The sequence below is a fragment of the Bufo bufo genome, chromosome 1 (assembly GCF_905171765.1).
Source record: "Bufo bufo chromosome 1, aBufBuf1.1, whole genome shotgun sequence".
Lineage (NCBI taxonomy): Eukaryota > Metazoa > Chordata > Amphibia > Anura > Bufonidae > Bufo > Bufo bufo.
Genome location: NC_053389.1, coordinates 811,396,331 through 811,410,971, shown reverse-complemented (window position 1 = coordinate 811,410,971; position 14,641 = coordinate 811,396,331). Strand labels below are relative to the sequence as shown.

Below are 14,641 nucleotides of genomic sequence, written 5' to 3'. Positions count from 1 at the left end.
TATGGGGGCACTCTGGATGGCACTATTATGGACGCACTCTGGATGGCACTATTATGGACGCACTCTGGATGGCACTATTATGGACGCACTCTGGATGGCACTATTATGGGGGCACTCTGGGTGGCACTATTATGTGGGCACTGTGGATGTCACTATTATGGGGGCACTCTGGAAGGCACTATTATGGGGGCACTCTGGATGGCACTATTATGGGGGCACTCTGGATGGCACTATTATGGACGCACTCTGGATGGCACTATTATGGGGCACTCTGGATGGCACTATTATGGGGGCACTCTGGATGGCACTATTATAGACGCACTCTGGATGGCACTATTATGGACGCACTCTGGGTGGCACTATTATGGGGGCACTCTGGATGGCACTATTATGGACGCACTCTGGATGGCACTATTATGGGGGCACTCTGGATGGCACTATTATGGGGGCACTCTGGATGGCACTATTATGGGGGCACTCTGGATGGCACTATTATGGGGGCACTATGGATGGCACTATTATGGGGGCACTCTGGATGGCACTATTATGGACGCACTCTGGAAGGCACTATTATGGACGCACTCTGGAAGGCACTATTATGGGGGCACTCTGGATGGCACTATTATGGACGCACTCTGGAAGGCACTATTATGGACGCACTCTGGCTGGCACTATTATGGGGGCACTCTGGAAGGCACTATTATGGGGGCACACTGGATGGCACTATTATGGACGCACTCTGGAAGGCACTATTATGGGGGCACTCTGGAAGGCACTATTATGGGGGCACACTGGATGGCACTATTATGGGGGCACTCTGGATGGCACTATTATGGACGCACTCTGGATGGCACTATTATGGACGCACTCTGGATGGCACTATTATGGGGGCACTCTGGGTGGCACTATTATGTGGGCACTGTGGATGTCACTATTATGGGGGCACTCTGGAAGGCACTATTATGGGGGCACTCTGGATGGCACTATTATGGGGGCACTCTGGATGGCACTATTATGGACGCACTCTGGATGGCACTATTATGGGGCACTCTGGATGGCACTATTATGGGGGCACTCTGGATGGCACTATTATAGACGCACTCTGGATGGCACTATTATGGACGCACTCTGGATGGCACTATTATGGGGGCACTCTGGATGGCACTATTATGGACGCACTCTGGATGGCACTATTATGGGGGCACTCTGGATGGCACTATTATGGGGGCACTCTGGATGGCACTATTATGGGGGCACTCTGGATGGCACTATTATGGGGGCACTCTGGATGGCACTATTATGGGGGCACTCTGGATGGCACTATTATGGACGCACTCTGGAAGGCACTATTATGGACGCACTCTGGAAGGCACTATTATGGACGCACTCTGGCTGGCACTATTATGGGGGCACTCTGGAAGGCACTATTATGGGGGCACACTGGATGGCACTATTATGGACGCACTCTGGAAGGCACTATTATGGGGGCACTCTGGAAGGCACTATTATGGGGGCACACTGGATGGCACTATTATGGGGGCACTCTGGATGGCACTATTATGGACGCACTCTGGATGGCACTATTATGGACGCACTCTGGATGGCACTATTATGGACGCACTCTGGATGGCACTATTATGGGGGCACTCTGGAAGGCACTATTATGGGGGCACTCTGGATGGCACTATTATGGGGGCACTCTGTATGGCACTATTATGGGGGCACTCTGGAAGGCACTATTATGGGGGCACTCTGGATGGCACTATTATGGGGGCACTCTTGAAGGCACTATTATGGGGGCACTCTGGATGGCACTATTATGGGGGCACTCTGGATGGCACTATTATGGGGGCACTCTGGGTGGCACTATTATGGGGGCACTCTGGATGACACTATTATAGGGGCACTCTGGATGGCACTATTATGGACGCACTCTGGATGGCACTATTATGGGGGCACTGGCTGGCACTATTATGGGGGCACTCTGGGTGGCACTATTATGGGGGCATTCTGGATGGCACTATTATGGACGCACTCTGGCTGGCACTATTATGGGGGCACTCTGGATGGCACTATTATGGGGGCACTCTGGGTGGCACTATTATGGGGGCACTCTGGATGGCACTATTATGGGGGCACTCTGCAAGGCACTATTATGGGGGCACTCTGGATGGCACTATTATGGGGGCACTCTGGAAGGCACTATTATGGGGGCACTCTAGGTGGCACTATTATGGGGGCACTCTGGTAGGCACTATTATGGGGGCACTCTGGATGGCACTATTATGGGGGCACTCTGGAAGGCACTATTATGGACGCACTCTGGATGGCACTATTATGGGGGCACTCTGGATGGCACTATTATGGGGGCACTCTGGATGGCACTATTATGGACGCACTCTGGAAGGCACTATTATGGACGCACTCTGGAAGGCACTATTATGGACGCACTCTGGCTGGCACTATTATGGGGTCACTCTGGAAGGCACTATTATGGGGGCACACTGGATGGCACTATTATGGACGCACTCTGGAAGGCACTATTATGGGGGCACTCTGGAAGGCACTATTATGGGGGCACACTGGATGGCACTATTATGGGGGCACTCTGGATGGCACTATTATGGACGCACTCTGGATGGCACTATTATGGACGCACTCTGGATGGCACTATTATGGGGGCACTCTGGAAGGCACTATTATGGGGGCACTCTGGATGGCACTATTATGGGGGCACTCTGTATGGCACTATTATGGGGGCACTCTGGAAGGCACTATTATGGGGGCACTCTGGATGGCACTATTATGGGGGCACTCTTGAAGGCACTATTATGGGGGCACTCTGGATGGCACTATTATGGGGGCACTCTGGATGGCACTATTATGGGGGCACTCTGGGTGGCACTATTATGGGGGCACTCTGGATGACACTATTATAGGGGCACTCTGGATGGCACTATTATGGACGCACTCTGGATGGCACTATTATGGGGGCACTGGCTGGCACTATTATGGGGGCACTCTGGGTGGCACTATTATGGGGGCATTCTGGATGGCACTATTATGGACGCACTCTGGCTGGCACTATTATGGGGGCACTCTGGATGGCACTATTATGGGGGCACTCTGGGTGGCACTATTATGGGGGCACTCTGGATGGCACTATTATGGGGGCACTCTGCAAGGCACTATTATGGGGGCACTCTGGATGGCACTATTATGGGGGCACTCTGGAAGGCACTATTATGGGGGCACTCTAGGTGGCACTATTATGGGGGCACTCTGGTAGGCACTATTATGGGGGCACTCTGGATGGCACTATTATGGGGGCACTCTGGAAGGCACTATTATGGACGCACTCTGGATGGCACTATTATGGGGGCACTCTGGATGGCACTATTATGGGGGCACTCTGGATGGCACTATTATGGGGGCACTCTGGATGGCACTATTATGGACGCACTCTGGATGGCACTATTATGGACGCACTCTGGATGGCACTATTATGGGGGCACTCTGGATGGCACTATTATGGACGCACTCTGGATGGCACTTTTATGGGGGCACTCTGGATGGCACTTTTATGGGGGCACTCTGGATGGCACTATTATGGGGGCACTCTGGATGGCACTATTATGGGGGCACTCTGGAAGGCACTATTATGGGGGCACTCTGGATGGCACTATTATGGGGGCACTCTGGATGGCACTATTATGGGGGCACTCTGGATGGCACTATTATGGACGCACTCTGGAAGGCACTATTATGGGGGCACTCTGGATGGCACTATTATGGGGGCACTCTGGATGGCACTATTATGGACGCACTCTGGAAGGCACTATTATGGGGGCACTCTGGATGGCACTATTATGGACGCACTCTGGCTGGCACTATTATGGGGGCACACTGGATGGCACTATTATGGACGCACTCTGGAAGGCACTATTATGGGGGCACTCTGGATGGCACTATTATGGACGCACTCTGGAAGGCACTATTATGGACGTACTCTGGAAGGCACTATTATGGGGGCACTCTGGATGGCACTATTATGGGGGCACTCTGGATGGCACTATTATGGACGCACTCTGGAAGGCACTATTATGGGGGCACTCTGGATGGCACTATTATGGGGGCACTCTGGATGGCACTATTATGGGGGCACTCTGGAAGGCACTATTATGGGGGCACTCTGGAAGGCACTATTATGGGGGCACTCTGGATGGCACTATTATGGGGGCACTCTGGATGGCACTATTATGGGGGCACTCTGGGTGGCACTATTATGGGGGCACTCTGGATGGCTCTATTATGGGGGCACTCTGGATGGCACTATTATGGGGGCATTCTGGAAGGCACTATTATGGGGGCACTCTGGATGCCACTATTATGGGGGCACTCTGGAAGGCACTATTATGGGGGCACTCTGGATGGCACTATTATGGGGCACTCTGGATGGCACTATTATGGGGCACTCTGGATGGCACTATTATGGGGGCACTCTGGATGGCACAGTAGGACGCTCTATACACCACGTTGTATACTGTCACTGATGGAGGACTGGTAACGAATCTCATCACAGCTTCAGTCTCTACTCTGCGCTGAATATAATGAAAGTTATGGTTGCTATGGGCTACAAGGCCACGCCTTTTTCGGGACAGCAGTAGTAGAACAAGCTGTCGCTGGTATATCCTCTTCTATTGGCTAGTCGTCCTGTCAGTTATCACACGGCCGCTTCTCATTGGAGGATGTCACTGTTACTTCCTGAGCGCGAATTTTTCCTCTTCTTGCCTCATTGTCTCCGCCCTGTTTGTATCCTCCTGCGCGTCTATTGGTTCAGCGTTCAACCTATGACCACTCACAGGCCGCGCCATGTGACTTTTCGACCCCTGTTACCTAGGAGACGCGTCCAGGGCAACCGGCGGCTGGTGTGTACACTGTATGTTCCATGTAATGATATAGCCGGCAGTGTGAGCAACACGGAGAGGGGTGAGTAGCACATGGCCGTATACTACATGTATGTGTGAGGTGACATGGCCGTATACTACCTTATACTACATGTATGTGAGGTGACATGATCCTACCTGTATACTGCATGTATGTGTGAGGTCACATGACCGTATACTACATGTATGTGTGAGGTGACATGATCCTACCTGTATACTGCATGTATGTGTGAGGTCACATGACCGTATACTACCTTATACTACATGTATGTGTGAGGTGACATGTTCCTACCTGTACACTACATGTATGTGTGAGGTCACATGACCGTATACTACATGTATGTGTGAGGTGACATGATCCTACCTGTATACTGCATGTATGTGTGAGGTCACATGACCGTATACTACCTTATACTACATGTATGTGTGAGGTGACATGTTCCTACCTGTACACTACATGTATGTGTGAGGTCACATGACCGTATACTACATGTATGTGTGAGGTGACATGATCCTACCTGTACACTACATGTATGTGTGAGGTCACATGACCGTATACTACATGTATGTGTGAGGTCATATGACCTTATACTACCTTATACTACATGTATGTGGTCACATGTTCCTACCTGTACACTACATGTATGTGTGAGGTGACATGATCCTTCCTGTACACTACATGTATGTGTGAGGTGACATGAACGTATACTACATGTATGTGGTCACATGTTCCTACCTGTACACTACATGTATGTGTGAGGTGACATGTACAGGGAGCCGTGATGTCACCTGTTCCTATCCATGTGCTGTATACAGTCCCGTGTAGGGATCCGGTGCCCCTCAGCACAGTGATTAGACGAGGGCACAACCGAAGTGCAGATCACCTCACCCCAAACAGGGCTCCAGGGTCTGTGTCATCCCTGAGGACCCCTCTGAGATAACTCTCATCATTGTGCCCGGCGGTCATCCTGTGCGTCCTCATACTGAGGTGGTGCCTGCAGACCCCGGTGTCCAGCCTCATCACTAGCTCCACCATGGGCGGGCAGTACCCACCTACCATGCCAAATAACACCGCCTAATACTCCCGGATCTTGGCATAATGATACATATACTGCTATATACAGCCCACATAATACCGCCATATCGTGCTATATTAACACTGCAAGATACCACCATTCAGTACTATAGTAATACTGCCAGATACTGCCCACATAACACCACCATATAGTGATACTACCAGATACAGTGGTGTAGTAATACTGCTATATACAGCCCACATAATACCACCATATGGATCTATATTTATACTGCCAGATGCTGCCCACATAGTACTGCCATATAGTGCTATAGTAATACCGTCAGATGCAGCCCAGGGTTAGTGGGGAGCTGGGGGCGGAGCTGTGACTACCTCTCATACATAGTCACCATTCTGTCCCCTGCACCCCCAGATACACCAGCGGGGTCGGGGGGAACCTCAGTATTCCGCCTGTAAAGGGCTATGGGCGTGTGAGAATGCCGCCACCCCGCTGCTCGGCCCTGTCTCCTCACTGGTTAACCCTCGGCAGCTCTCCCCGGAGGATAATGTCGGCTGTATAATTGGCCGCCCCTCTCGCGCAGCGCTCTCCCATTACAGCAATTACCGCCATCTCTCTCCTCGCCGCGCACAGTGGGTCGGGGACATTTTCCTGTAATTCTCGGGAACATTTCGGCGCTAATGTTCGGGAGTGAAATGGCAGGTTTCTCTCATTACCCGCATTTACATCTGGATTTTCAAAGGGCGTTAATGAAATAATAGTGGTGATAAGACGTGGCGGCCCCTCCCCCGCCCAAAACACCTGCACTCAGCCGCGGCATTATCTTGCTAGTTTGGGGAACTACAGGTCTAGGCAGTAATCAGGCGGTAGAAGCCGGATTAACCTTTCCAGCGCCATATTGTATACACGTGACATCAGGAGGGCGAGATGTACAGGGCACAAATAAGCATTGGCACGATCCATGGTCGTTACTAATTATATGCTACCAATAGGTGGCGCTGCACCAGGGAGGTCCTTGGGTGTTATTAGATATACACTGCCAATAGGTGGCGCTGCACCAGGGGGGGTCCTTGGGTGCTATTAGATATACACTGCCAATAGGTGGCGCTGCACCAGGGAGGTCCTTGGGTGTTATTAGATATACACTGCCAGTAGGTGGCGCTGCACCAGGGGGGTCCTTGGGTGTTATTAGATATACACTGCCAATAGGTGGCGTTGCACCAGGGGGGTCCTTAGGTGTTATTAGATATATACTGCCAGTAGGTGGCGCTGCACCAGGGGGGTCCTCGGGTGTTATTAGATATACACTGCCAATAGGTGGCGCTGCACCAGGGAGGTCCTTTGGTGTTATTAGATATACACTGCCAGTAGGTGGCGCTGCACCAGGGAGGTCCTTGGGTGTTATTAGATATACACTGCCAATAGGTGGCGCTGCACCAGGGGGGTCCTCGGGTGTTATTAGATATACACTGCCAGTAGGTGGCGTTGCACCAGGGGGGTCCTTGGGTGTTATTAGATATACACTGCCAGTAGGTGGCGCTGCACCTGGCGGGTCCTTGGGGGTTATTAGATATACACTGCCAGTAGGTGGCGTTGCACCAGGGGAGTCCTTGGGTGTTATTAGATATACACTGCCAGTAGGTGGCGCTGCACCTGGGAGGTCCTTGGGTGTTATTAGATATACACTGCCAATAGGTGGTGCTGCACCTGGGAGGTCCTTGGGTGTTATTAGATATACACTGCCAGTAGGTGGCGCTGCACCTGGGAGGTCCTTGGGTGTTATTAGATATACACTGCCAATAGGTGGCGCTGCACCTGGGGGGTCCTTGGGTGTTATTAGATATATACTGCCAATAGGTGGCGCTGCACCTGGGAGGTCCTTGGGTGTTATTAGATATACACTGCCAATAGGTGGCGCTGCACCTGGGAGGTCCTTGGGTGTTATTAGATATACACTGCCAATAGGTGGTGCTGCACCTGGGAGGTCCTTGGGTGTTATTAGATATACACTGCCAGTAGGTGGCGCTGCACCTGGGAGGTCCTTGGGTGTTATTAGATATACACTGCCAATAGGTGGCGCTGCACCTGGGAGGTCCTTGGGTGTTATTAGATATACACTGCCAGTAGGTGGCGCTGCACCTGGGGGGTCCTTGGGTGTTATTAGATATACACTGCCAATAGGTGGCGCTGCACCTGGGAGGTCCTTGGGTGTTATTAGATATACACTGCCAGTAGGTGGCCCTGCACCAGGGGGGTCCTTGGGTGTTATTAGATATACACAGCCAGTAGGTGGCGCTGCACCAGGGGGGTCCTTGGGTGTTATTAGATATACACAGCCAGTAGGTGGCGCTGCACCAGGGGGGTCCTTGGGTGTTATTAGATATACACTGCCAATAGGTGGCGCTGCACCAGGGGGGTCCTTCGGTGTTATTGCTAATAGTACATATCTGCTAGTACTATAATCTATCAGTAGGTGGTGTTCTGTATGAGTGAGCGCCCTTTATCTACGTGGACCAGCTGTAGGTGGCGCTATATCAGAATACTCCTTTTATTAGAGAATTGTATATAAAGTATAATAATTTAAATGTGCGGGAATGATAGCAGCTCAGGTACTGCAGCATGTGCACATGGACGTATGCCGCTTATCTTCACGCTGATCACTGCCGTCCTCTGCTCCAATCTGAAATATTAGGGAATATCTGGGCACAGGAGCTGAACGTCCTGGGTACGTGGGCACACTGAGTCAGCGCTGGAAAATACACAGAGGCCAATGGCGGGGGCTTATTTACCTCCTGTCCTGTCTGCGGGGGCGCCACTACTGTGTACAGCTGATAACCCCTTCACTGCCAGCAACTGTACCACTGTCACCCTGCAGGAGGAGGAGCAGACTCATAGCTCCTTCTATATGTATCACCCTGCAGGAGGAGGAGCAGACTCATAGCTCCTTCTATATGTATCACCCTGCAGGAGGAGGAGCAGACTCATAGCTCCTTCTATATGTATCACCCTGCAGGAGGAGGAGCCAACTCATAGCTCCTTCTATATGTATCACCCTGCAGGAGGAGGGGCAGACTGATAGCTCTCTTCTATATGTATCACCCTGCAGGAGGAGGAGCAGACTCATAGCTCCTTCTATATGTATCACCCTGCAGGAGGAGGAGCAGACTCATAGCTCCTTCTATATGTATCACCCTGCAGGAGGAGGAGCAGACTCATAGCTCCTTCTATATGTATCACCCTGCAGGAGGAGGAGCAGACTCATAGCTCCTTCTATATGTATCACCCTGCAGGAGGAGGAGCAGACTCATAGCTCCTTCTATATGTATCACCCTGCAGGAGGAGGAGCAGACTCATAGCTCCTTCTATATGTATCACCCTGCAGGAGGAGGAGCAGACTCATAGCTCCTTCTATATGTATCACCCTGCAGGAGGAGGAGCAGACTCATAGCTCCTTCTATATGTATCACCCTGCAGGAGGAGGAGCAGACTCATAGCTCCTTCTATATGTATCACCCTGTAGGAGGAGGGGCAGACTCATAGCTCCTTCTATATGTATCACCCTGCAGGAGGAGGGGCAGACTCATAGCTCCTTCTATATGTATCACCCTGCAGGAGGAGGAGCAGACTCATAGCTCCTTCTATATGTATCACCCTGCAGGGGGAGGAGCAGACTCATAGCTCCTTCTATATGTATCACCCTGCAGGAGGAGGGGCAGACTTATAGCTCCTTCTATATGTATCACCCTGCAGGAGGAGGAGCAGACTCATAGCTCCTTCTGTATGTATCACCCTGCAGGAGGAGGAGCAGACTCATAGCTCCTTCTATATGTATCACCCTGCAGGAGGAGGGGCAGACTCATAGCTCCTTCTATATGTATCACCCTGCAGGAGGAGGGGCAGACTCATAGCTCCTTCTATATGTATCACCCTGCAGGAGGAGGGGCAGACTCATAGCTCCTTCTATATGTAACACCCTGCAGGAGGAGGGGCAGACTCATAGCTCCTTCTATATGTATCACCCTGCAGGAGGAGGGGCAGACTCATAGCTCCTTCTATATGTATCACCCTGCAGGAGGAGGGGCAGACTCATAGCTCCCTTCTATATGTATCACCCTGCAGGAGGAGGGGCAGACTCATAGCTCCTTCTATATGTATCACCCTGCAGGAGGAGGGGCAGACTCATAGCTCCTTCTATATGTATCACCCTGCAGGAGGAGGAGCAGACTCATAGCTCCCTTCTATATGTATCACCCTGCAGGAGGAGGGGCAGACTCATAGCTCCTTCTATATGTATCACCCTGCAGGAGGAGGGGCAGACTCATAGCTCCTTCTATATGTATCACCCTGCAGGAGGAGGGGCAGACTCATTGCTCCTTCTATATGTATCACCCTGCAGGAGGAGGAGCAGACTCATAGCTCCTTCTATATGTATCACCCTGCAGGAGGAGGGGCAGACTCATAGCTCCTTCTATATGTATCACCCTGCAGGAGGAGGAGCAGACTCATAGCTCCTTCTATATGTATCACCCTGCAGGAGGAGGAGCAGACTCATAGCTCCTTCTATATGTATCACCCTGCAGGAGGAGGGGCAGACTCATAGCTCCTTCTATATGTATCACCCTGCAGGAGGAGGGGCAGACTCATAGCTCCTTCTATATGTATCACCCTGCAGGAGGAGGGGCAGACTCATAGCTCCTTCTATATGTATCACCCTGCAGGAGGAGGAGCAGACTCATAGCTCCTTCTATATGTATCACCCTGCAGGAGGAGGAGCAGACTCATAGCTCCTTCTATATGTATCACCCTGCAGGGGGAGGGGCAGACTCATGGCTCCTTCTATATGTATCACCCTGCAGGAGGAGGGGCAGACTCATAGCTCCTTCTATATGTATCACCCTGCAGGAGGAGGGGCAGACTCATAGCTCCTTCTATATGTATCACCCTGCAGGAGGAGGGGCAGACTCATAGCTCTCTTCTATATGTATCACCCTGCAGGAGGAGGGGCAGACTCATAGCTCCTTCTATATGTATCACCCTACAGGAGGAGGGCAGACTCATAGCTCCTTCTATATGTATCACCCTGCAGGAGGAGGAGCAGACTCATAGCTCCTTCTATATGTATCACCCTGCAGGAGGAGGGGCAGACTCATAGCTCCTTCTATATGTATCACCCTGCAGGAGGAGGGGCAGACTCATAGCTCCTTCTATATGTATCACCCTGCAGGAGGAGGAGCAGACTCATAGCTCCTTCTATATGTATCACCCTGCAGGAGGAGGAGCAGACTCATAGCTCCTTCTATATGTATCACCCTGCAGGAGGAGGGGCAGACTCATAGCTCCTTCTATATGTATCACCCTGCAGGAGGAGGGGCAGACTCATAGCTCCTTCTATATGTATCACCCTGCAGGAGGAGGGGCAGACTCATAGCTCCTTCTATATGTATCACCCTGCAGGAGGAGGAGCAGACTCATAGCTCCTTCTATATGTATCACCCTGCAGGAGGAGGAGCAGACTCATAGCTCCTTCTATATGTATCACCCTGCAGGAGGAGGGGCAGACTCATAGCTCCTTCTATATGTATCACCCTGCAGGGGGAGGGGCAGACTCATAGCTCCTTCTATATGTATCACCCTGCAGGAGGAGGAGCAGACTCATAGCTCCTTCTATATGTATCACCCTGCAGGAGGAGGGGCAGACTCATAGCTCCTTCTATATGTATCACCCTGCAGGGGGAGGGGCAGACTCATAGCTCCTTCTATATGTATCACCCTGCAGGAGGAGGAGCAGACTCATAGCTCCTTCTATATGTATCACCCTGCAGGAGGAGGAGCAGACTCATAGCTCCCTTCTATATGTATCACCCTGCAGGAGGAGGGGCAGACTCATAGCTCCTTCTATATGTATCACCCTGCAGGAGGAGGGGCAGACTCATAGCTCCTTCTATATGTATCACCCTGCAGGAGGAGGAGCAGACTCATAGCTCCTTCTATATGTATCACCCTGCAGGAGGAGGGGCAGACTCATAGCTCCTTCTATATGTATCACCCTGTAGGAGGAGGGGCAGACTCATAGCTCCTTCTATATGTATCACCCTGCAGGAGGAGGGGCAGACTCATAGCTCCTTCTATATGTATCACCCTGCAGGAGGAGGGGCAGACTCATAGCTCCTTCTATATATATCACCCTGCAGGAGGGGGGGCAGACTCATAGCTCCTTCTATATGTATCACCCTGCAGGAGGAGGAGCAGACTCATAGCTCCTTCTATATGTATCACCCTGCAGGAGGAGGGGCAGACTCATAGCTCCTTCTATATGTATCACCCTGCAGGAGGAGGGGCAGACTCATAGCTCCTTCTATATGTATCACCCTGCAGGAGGAGGGGCAGACTCATAGCTCCTTCTATATGTATCACCCTGCAGGAGGAGGAGCAGACTCATAGCTCCTTCTATATGTATCACCCTGCAGGAGGAGGAGCAGACTCATAGCTCCTTCTATATGTATCACCCTGCAGGAGGAGGAGCAGACTCATAGCTCCTTCTATATGTATCACCCTGCAGGAAGAGGGGCAGACTCATAGCTCCTTCTATATGTATCACCCTGCAGGAGGAGGGGCAGACTCATAGCTCCTTCTATATGTATCACCCTGCAGGAGGAGGAGCAGACTCATAGCTCCTTCTATATGTATCACCCTGCAGGAGGAGGAGCAGACTCATAGCTCCTTCTATATGTATCACCCTGCAGGAGGAGGAGCAGACTCATAGCTCCTTCTATATGTATCACCCTGCAGGAGGAGGAGCAGACTCATAGCTCCTTCTATATGTATCACCCTGCAGGAGGAGGGGCAGACTCATAGCTCCTTCTATATGTATCACCCTGCAGGAGGAGGGGCAGACTCATAGCTCCTTCTATATGTATCACCCTGCAGGAGGAGGAGCAGACTCATAGCTCCTTCTATATGTATCACCCTGCAGGAGGAGGAGCAGACTCATAGCTCCTTCTATATGTATCACCCTGCAGGAGGAGGAGCAGACTCATAGCTCCTTCTATATGTATCACCCTGCAGGAGGAGGAGCAGACTCATAGCTCCTTCTATATGTATCACCCTGCAGGAGGAGGAGCAGACTCATAGCTCCTTGTATATGTATCACCCTGCAGGAGGAGGAGCAGACTCATAGCTTCTTCTATATGTATCACCCTGCAGGAGGAGGGGCAGACTCATAGCTCCTTCTATATGTATCACCCTGCAGGAGGAGGAGCAGACTCATAGCTCCTTCTATATGTATCACCCTACAGGAGGAGGGGCAGACTCATAGCTCCTTCTATATGTATCACCCTGCAGGAGGAGGGGCAGACTCATAGCTCCTTCTATATGTATCACCCTGCAGGAGGAGGAGCAGACTCATAGCTCCTTCTATATGTATCACCCTGCAGGAGGAGGAGCAGACTCATAGCTCCTTCTATATGTATCACCCTGCAGGAGGAGGGGCAGACTCATAGCTCCTTCTATATGTATCACCCTGCAGGAGGAGGGGCAGACTCATAGCTCCTTCTATATGTATCACCCTGCAGGAGGAGGGGCAGACTCATAGCTCCTTCTATATGTATCACCCTGCAGGAGGAGGGGCAGACTCATAGCTCCTTCTATATGTATCACCCTGCAGGAGGAGGGGCAGACTCATAGCTCCTTCTATATGTATCACCCTGCAGGAGGAGGAGCAGACTCATAGCTCCTTCTATATGTATCACCCTGCAGGAGGAGGAGGGGCAGACTCATAGCTCCTTCTATATGTATCACCCTGCAGGAGGAGGGGCAGACTCATAGCTCCTTCTATATGTATCACCCTGTAGGAGGAGGAGCAGACTCATAGCTCCTTCTATATGTATCACCCTGCAGGAGGAGGGGCAGACTCATAGCTCCTTCTATATGTATCACCCTGTAGGAGGAGGAGCAGACTCATAGCTCCTTCTATATGTATCACCCTGCAGGAGGAGGGGCAGACTCATAGCTCCTTCTATATGTATCACCCTGCAGGAGGAGGAGCAGACTCATAGCTCCTTCTATATGTATCACCCTGCAGGAGGAGGAGCAGACTCATAGCTCCTTCTATATGTATCACCCTGCAGGAGGAGGGGCAGACTCATAGCTCCTTCTATATGTATCACCCTGCAGGAGGAGGGGCAGACTCATAGCTCCTTCTATATGTATCACCCTGCAGGAGGAGGAGCAGACTCATAGCTCCTTCTATATGTATCACCCTGCAGGAGGACGGGGCAGACTCATAGCTCCTTCTATATGTATCACCCTGCAGGAGGAGGGGCAGACTCATAGCTCCTTCTATAGGTATCACCCTGCAGGAGGAGGAGCAGACTCATAGCTCCTTCTATATGTATCACCCTGCAGGAGGAGGAGCAGACTCATAGCTCCTTCTATATGTATCACCCTGCAGGAGGAGGAGCAGACTCATAGCTCCTTCTATATGTATCACCCTGCAGGAGGAGGGGCAGACTCATAGCTCCTTCTATATGTATCACCCTGCAGGAGGAGGAGCAGACTCATAGCTCCTTCTATATGTATCACCCTGCAGGAGGACGGGGCAGACTCATAGCTCCTTCTATGTGTATCACCCTGCAGGAGGAGGAGCAGACTCATAGCTCCTTC

General features: G+C 51.4%; 1 protein-coding gene across 1 annotated transcript in view; it reads left to right on the top strand.

Moving 5' to 3' along the window:
* Positions 1–4,912: 4,912 nt before the first annotated feature.
* The window catches only part of DNAH2 (dynein axonemal heavy chain 2), a 110,490-nt gene continuing 100,761 nt past the window's right edge, over positions 4,913–14,641 (top strand). Inside the window, exon 1 of the mRNA XM_040415219.1 lies at positions 4,913–4,989. The gene's annotated coding sequence lies outside the window, so the exon portion shown is untranslated. The remainder of the gene's footprint in view (positions 4,990–14,641) is intronic.